Raw genomic sequence first — 5150 nt, 5'->3', positions numbered from 1 at the left:
AGACCAGTCTTCAGAGCACGAAAACAGATGGAAGAGCAATCCAGAGCACAACAAACTGAGGGAGGCAGGAGATAGGTTAGAAGCAGGAATCCAAAACATCAGGTTAACGAAGATCTATCGACTGGACAGAGGCCTAGGCGTCTCTCTTTGGCGTCTTTCAGCTGACTCCTCTTAAGCTCCCGCTGAGCAGCCCCAACGAGCCACAGGTGCAGGCCCACGCCCATCTGTCAACAACAGTCACCTGTGGGAGAAAATCAGCAGAGCACAGAACACAGTACCCTGACAGAAATATGCTGTTACATTTCTATAATGACAAATCTTTCCAATAAATCAGCTCTCTTGTATCTGTGTTTTCATTGTGTCTGTTTGAGTTAAATAAATTGAGCTCTGTTCGGATTTATTTTAGTAATACATCCATGTGGTGATTCAGAGGTTGGTTAAAAACAGCTTTTCCCCTAACTGACAATGTGACTTTGTGCCCCTAATGATTTACTGTAGAAAAATTGGGCTTTAATGTCATTTATATTGACTAATTATGCTAAATGCTTTTGGAAATGCCATTTTGTTTGTTGGTTGGTTCATCCTTGGTTACATTTTTGCATGGTTAGAGTGAACCTTACAACTTGTGTCATCCTAATTAGTACTGATACGAGTGAAAGTTGGGGTTGGAAAATTTTGATTTCTCTTATTTCATATATTAATTTATCCTATTTACTCACTATAAAAGTCTTCACTCAGTCTGTTTCACCTGCAAGGCCAAACAATTCCCCTGCGTGAGGGTGTTTGTAGACAAGGCATAGCTTCTTCCCAAAAACAAGCCAGATTCTTTCTCAAGGATTATTCATAACATGTTACTGTTTAACCAAAGTGTCTGTAATTAGTTTTGACTCTGACTAAGTACAGTGCTGTAAAAAAGTCTTTGCTCCGGTACAGATTTCTTCTATTTTCCATTTCATTAAACACATTTTGACATCCAATAAAGGATAATGTAAATATTAAAACTATTTTTGACAGATAACTCTATCCATTGAGGAAAAAACAATCACAACCAAAATTAATTACATCCTAATATAAGAAAACTGGTTGTTGTAACCTTGGTAGTAAAAGACATCAAGACTTTCTGATATTTGTTTATCATTATTGATTTTGCTTTAATCTAGTTCAGCAACATGTAGGGTTTTTTTTCCCCCAGCATGACTTTTCTGTTAATTCACCATTTCAAAATGTCTGTACTTTGACTGTCCCAATTTGTATGTTTTAGTTTTCTAAAGACTTTTTTTTGTGTGAGCTCTAAATTTCCTCACCACTAGGTTTGATGAGGGATTTGATGGCCTGAATTTTACATCAGACCTATTAGGATTTACAATTCCCTGAAATGTCCCATACTGTTTTTATACTCTTTATTCATATATAGTTTATATTAAATAGTTGCTAATGTGAGACTTGCCTTTGTGTTGTTTTGGGTCAGCAGTGGTTCTAGATGTGGACCTCTCCTAAAAAGCCCATTTCTGACCAGTTATTTTCTCATTGTTGTTTCATTACCTTTGAACCTACAGTGAGACCTGTGGAGCATCAAATGTTGCTCTGCATATTTCTGAGACCTCCTTAACTAGTTGATGATGAGTTCTTTGAGAAATTTTGTTAGGTTGGTCACTCCAGGGAAGGTTTTGCACTGTTAAGGATATGATCGACTGGATCTAATTCAATAATGAGATAATCCCCCCCCCCCCCCCCCCCCCCCAACACTGTTGCCAGTGTTTATGTTTGTATTTGACACTGTCTTTATTTCATAGTCCTGGTAATTTTGGAGCCCAAAATGGAACTGAACTCTCAGAAAACATTTGATTACAGCTAATCCAGGATTTTTATTATTGATGTGGGTCAGATCAGTTTGGCTAGCTTTTGTCTCTTGAAAAATGAAAGTATTATTTTAACACTGCTGCTTGTATTTAGCTATTTTTGATAGACACTTTTCAACCTTTCTGTATTTATTCTGAAATTTACCAGCAAATTCATCTTTTGCAGAGCACGTGGCAAACAGATAGTGATTAAAGAATTCCTTGTTTTTCTGTCTGCACGGCTGCATGTCTTTTGGGGTTGTTTTGCTGAAGAATTTATGCAATCAGCCAACTATGTTAGAAGTACAGCATCAGAAGTGACTGCAACCTTCACACAGTCCTGTTTACATAAGCATGAGACAAAATATCGTAAACATGTCAAACTCAAGCTGTGTTTAGGAAATCACAGAAGCTCCGGGAGATAAACAGAGTTACAACTGCACAGAACACAGCCGTGACTGTGACTACAAACACTTCAATGGTTGACATTTTCTGTTTGGTTTGCTTTTTGGCTTTTCAGAATGACAGCATCTGTTTTAGACAACATACCAGGCTTAGCCAGTGAGTCAGAGAATGTGAGAGATTTTTAATTAAGTTTGTCTTGTCTTGTACATGTGGAGAGGAGTTAAGATGGTACAAGCTCTTCAAAATGTTTGACAAATGGAAACATGTCCATGTTTTTTGTTTTGTCGTGTTCTAAATCTTTAGAACAAGAAAGTGTGGGAAACAAATGTGCTCTGCTCTAATATTTTTTTTGGACTGTATCTATCATCTGTTTTAAATATGTATCTTCTTAAGTTACTAAAACTAACCCTTTCACAAGTCAAATATGAATTAGCTATCTCTATATTTATGCTGCTATAGGCTTAGACTTCTGGAGGACATAGGGACCCCTATTTAATCCTTCTGCTTCATTCTATCTCTAATCTCCCACTCTGCAAAATCTGTTAGTTCAATCTCTAACATTATGCTCCCTCTGCTTTTTCTCATGGTAGATTCGCCTCGTCTGCTCCTGTTTGGCTGTGACACCATCAGCTGTTCTGCTGCCATCAACACCTTTGTTTATAGATGCGCAAGATTGGCCTGTTTTTCATTGTAGTCTTGTTTCTCTGACTGTGACTGGCTGGATGTGCTCTCTTCGTCCTCTGACGGTTTGGAATCCAGTTTGTGTGGGTTGTTTGTGTGTTTTTCTCTCCCTACTACCAGGTGGTGCCCTGTCCTCGTCGGGCCTCACTGCACACCTGTGGCTCGTTGGATCATTACTGGAGGAGTATTTGAGCAGTGGTCTGTCACTACCTCGACGCCAGAGTGTTTGCCAGGTTTGGGTACTCTAGCCAAGCTGAGATTAGCAGAATCTAACCTAAGCTTTGTTTCTCTGAGTCTTATCTAGTTTTTTTTCTTTTTGCTCTTCGGCAGGAAGCCTTCCTGAGTAACTGGATACCGGGAAGTTCTCCCCCTGGAAGGATTAACTGAGTATACACTAAGCAGGAGAAAACCTCCACATGATCCGTTCAAGTCCTCATCGGAAATCCAAGTGACAGTCCGATCCTTTAGTCCTCTGGGTCCAACGCGTGTCTGTCTGCCCTCCAAGTTCCCTCTTCTGTGAATTAACCTCCACAAGTTGGATTCAATAATTGACTAGAGCCCCCTCTAACGTGAGTACCTCTCCAATAATATTCAAGCCTCAGTCAAATTTCCTACGGTCCCTGAACTGATCACGGTGATCTCCCCTTCAGACTTTCCAGTTCGGGTTCACCAGTCCGCTGAGTTCCCGATCCAACTTCTGTTATTCATCTACATTTAATAAACCTGTTAAACTTTTCCCTTGGTCTCTGAGTGGTTCTCTGCATGTGGGTCAGATTGCTTAAACCAATCATGACACTGACATGGGAGCTGGCTCAGAGCTCGTCTGCCTGGCTGTGTGTTTCCTGGATGGGGCTGCCTTTTACAGTTGCCTTTTGTATCTCTGCTTCTGTGTCCTTGAACCCCAATCAGCCTTGGCAAATGGCCGCTCACACTGAGCCTTGTTCTCCTGGAGGTTTCTTCCTGTTAAAAGGGAGTGTTTCCTCTCCACTGTCGCTACAAGCATGGTTAGTGTGAGGGATTGCATTCGAGTCAATGAGTCGATGCAATTAACTGGTTTTCTTTAGATAGAAAACATTGAATCAATTTGATTGTATGATCTGGTAAACTGTAAAGTGCCTTGAGATGACATATGTTGTGAATTGGCGCAATATAAATAAAATTAATTTAATTCAAAGTCTAACATACAAGATAAAGGCAATGAGAAATCCAATATGTAAATTGAAGATATTAAGAATAAGAATCCATTTCTGATCAATATATTGTATCTTTAGTTGGTGGTTTCCTTCACCTTAGCTTATTACTAGCTTATTTTTTGTTTTGTTTTTCCATTTTCCTTTCAAAGGCAGCTAAAACTCTCTAAGAGATATTTATTAAACCCATAAAAAGATTTAGGTTTTGTTAAACTCCTTGTTGCAGAAGCAATGTTGGAGGGCTTAAAAGGAGATTTTAGGAGTAAAAGGGGTTATTTCCCCCTCCAAATAATAGTTGATTGAGAATGCAACACGTGCTCTCACAGCCTAAGGATGAAAGAGAACAGATAGAAGTAGCTGCAGCAATGATCAGGAACTCTGCTGAGCAGAGATGGTGAGAAAAGAAAATAACTTTAGCCGTCACCAACACCATCCATCGATCTTATGTTGCTTATCTGTCCGGGTCAGGGTGGACTAGAGCCTTTCTCTAGCAGTTTATGGGCAAAAGGCCGGGTGCACCCTGGATAGATCGCCGGCCCATTGCAGAGTCTGTCACCAAATTAATTTTTCAAAAGAATTAGAACTGATATTATACAGCAGTAATATATCATGTACCTGATAATAAAAACATTTACCAATTTTTCTTTTTCAAAACACCAGTAAGGACCTAAGAATGAGCTAAGGTTTTAGGATGAAAAAGTACCTCCCTGTAGTTAGAAATTGACATACACTCATCAGCCAGATTGTCCTGATTTTGTGATTAGTACACAGAAATGCTCATCTTTTTACCTCTGTTAGAAAATCATTCAATAAGTTTTTATCTTCACACATAATCAAAAGAAAAAACACCATTCAAATAACCAACCAGAATTATTCTAGGAGTCTGGAACTTGTCGCTGCTTGGTTGACTTCTCTTGCCTGCGCCATTTTCTTAGAGATACTATGTAAATATACCGCTCTTGCCACAGACACTGTCACAGTGTCTTCAAAGCTGTAAAATCTTTAGTGTATGTGTGCTCATATTCTCCACTATGTC

At 39.2% G+C, this 5150-nt stretch overlaps 1 long non-coding RNA gene across 1 annotated transcript; it reads left to right on the top strand.

Annotated features, from left to right (window-relative positions):
• The first annotated feature begins 3009 nt into the window (after positions 1-3009).
• LOC119797240 lies at positions 3010-3645 on the top strand. Its single transcript, XR_005282565.1, has 3 exons — positions 3010-3157; positions 3255-3493; positions 3575-3645. It is a non-coding gene; the product is annotated as an uncharacterized LOC119797240 (long non-coding RNA).
• Positions 3646-5150: the final 1505 nt, after the last annotated feature.

Source organism: Cyprinodon tularosa, unplaced genomic scaffold, assembly GCF_016077235.1.
Source record: "Cyprinodon tularosa strain WSP-4 unplaced genomic scaffold, ASM1607723v1 ctg576, whole genome shotgun sequence".
In the NCBI taxonomy this organism is placed as follows: domain Eukaryota; kingdom Metazoa; phylum Chordata; class Actinopteri; order Cyprinodontiformes; family Cyprinodontidae; genus Cyprinodon; species Cyprinodon tularosa.
Note: the sequence above shows the minus strand (reverse complement) of the source record. Positions and strands in the feature narration are given on the sequence as shown.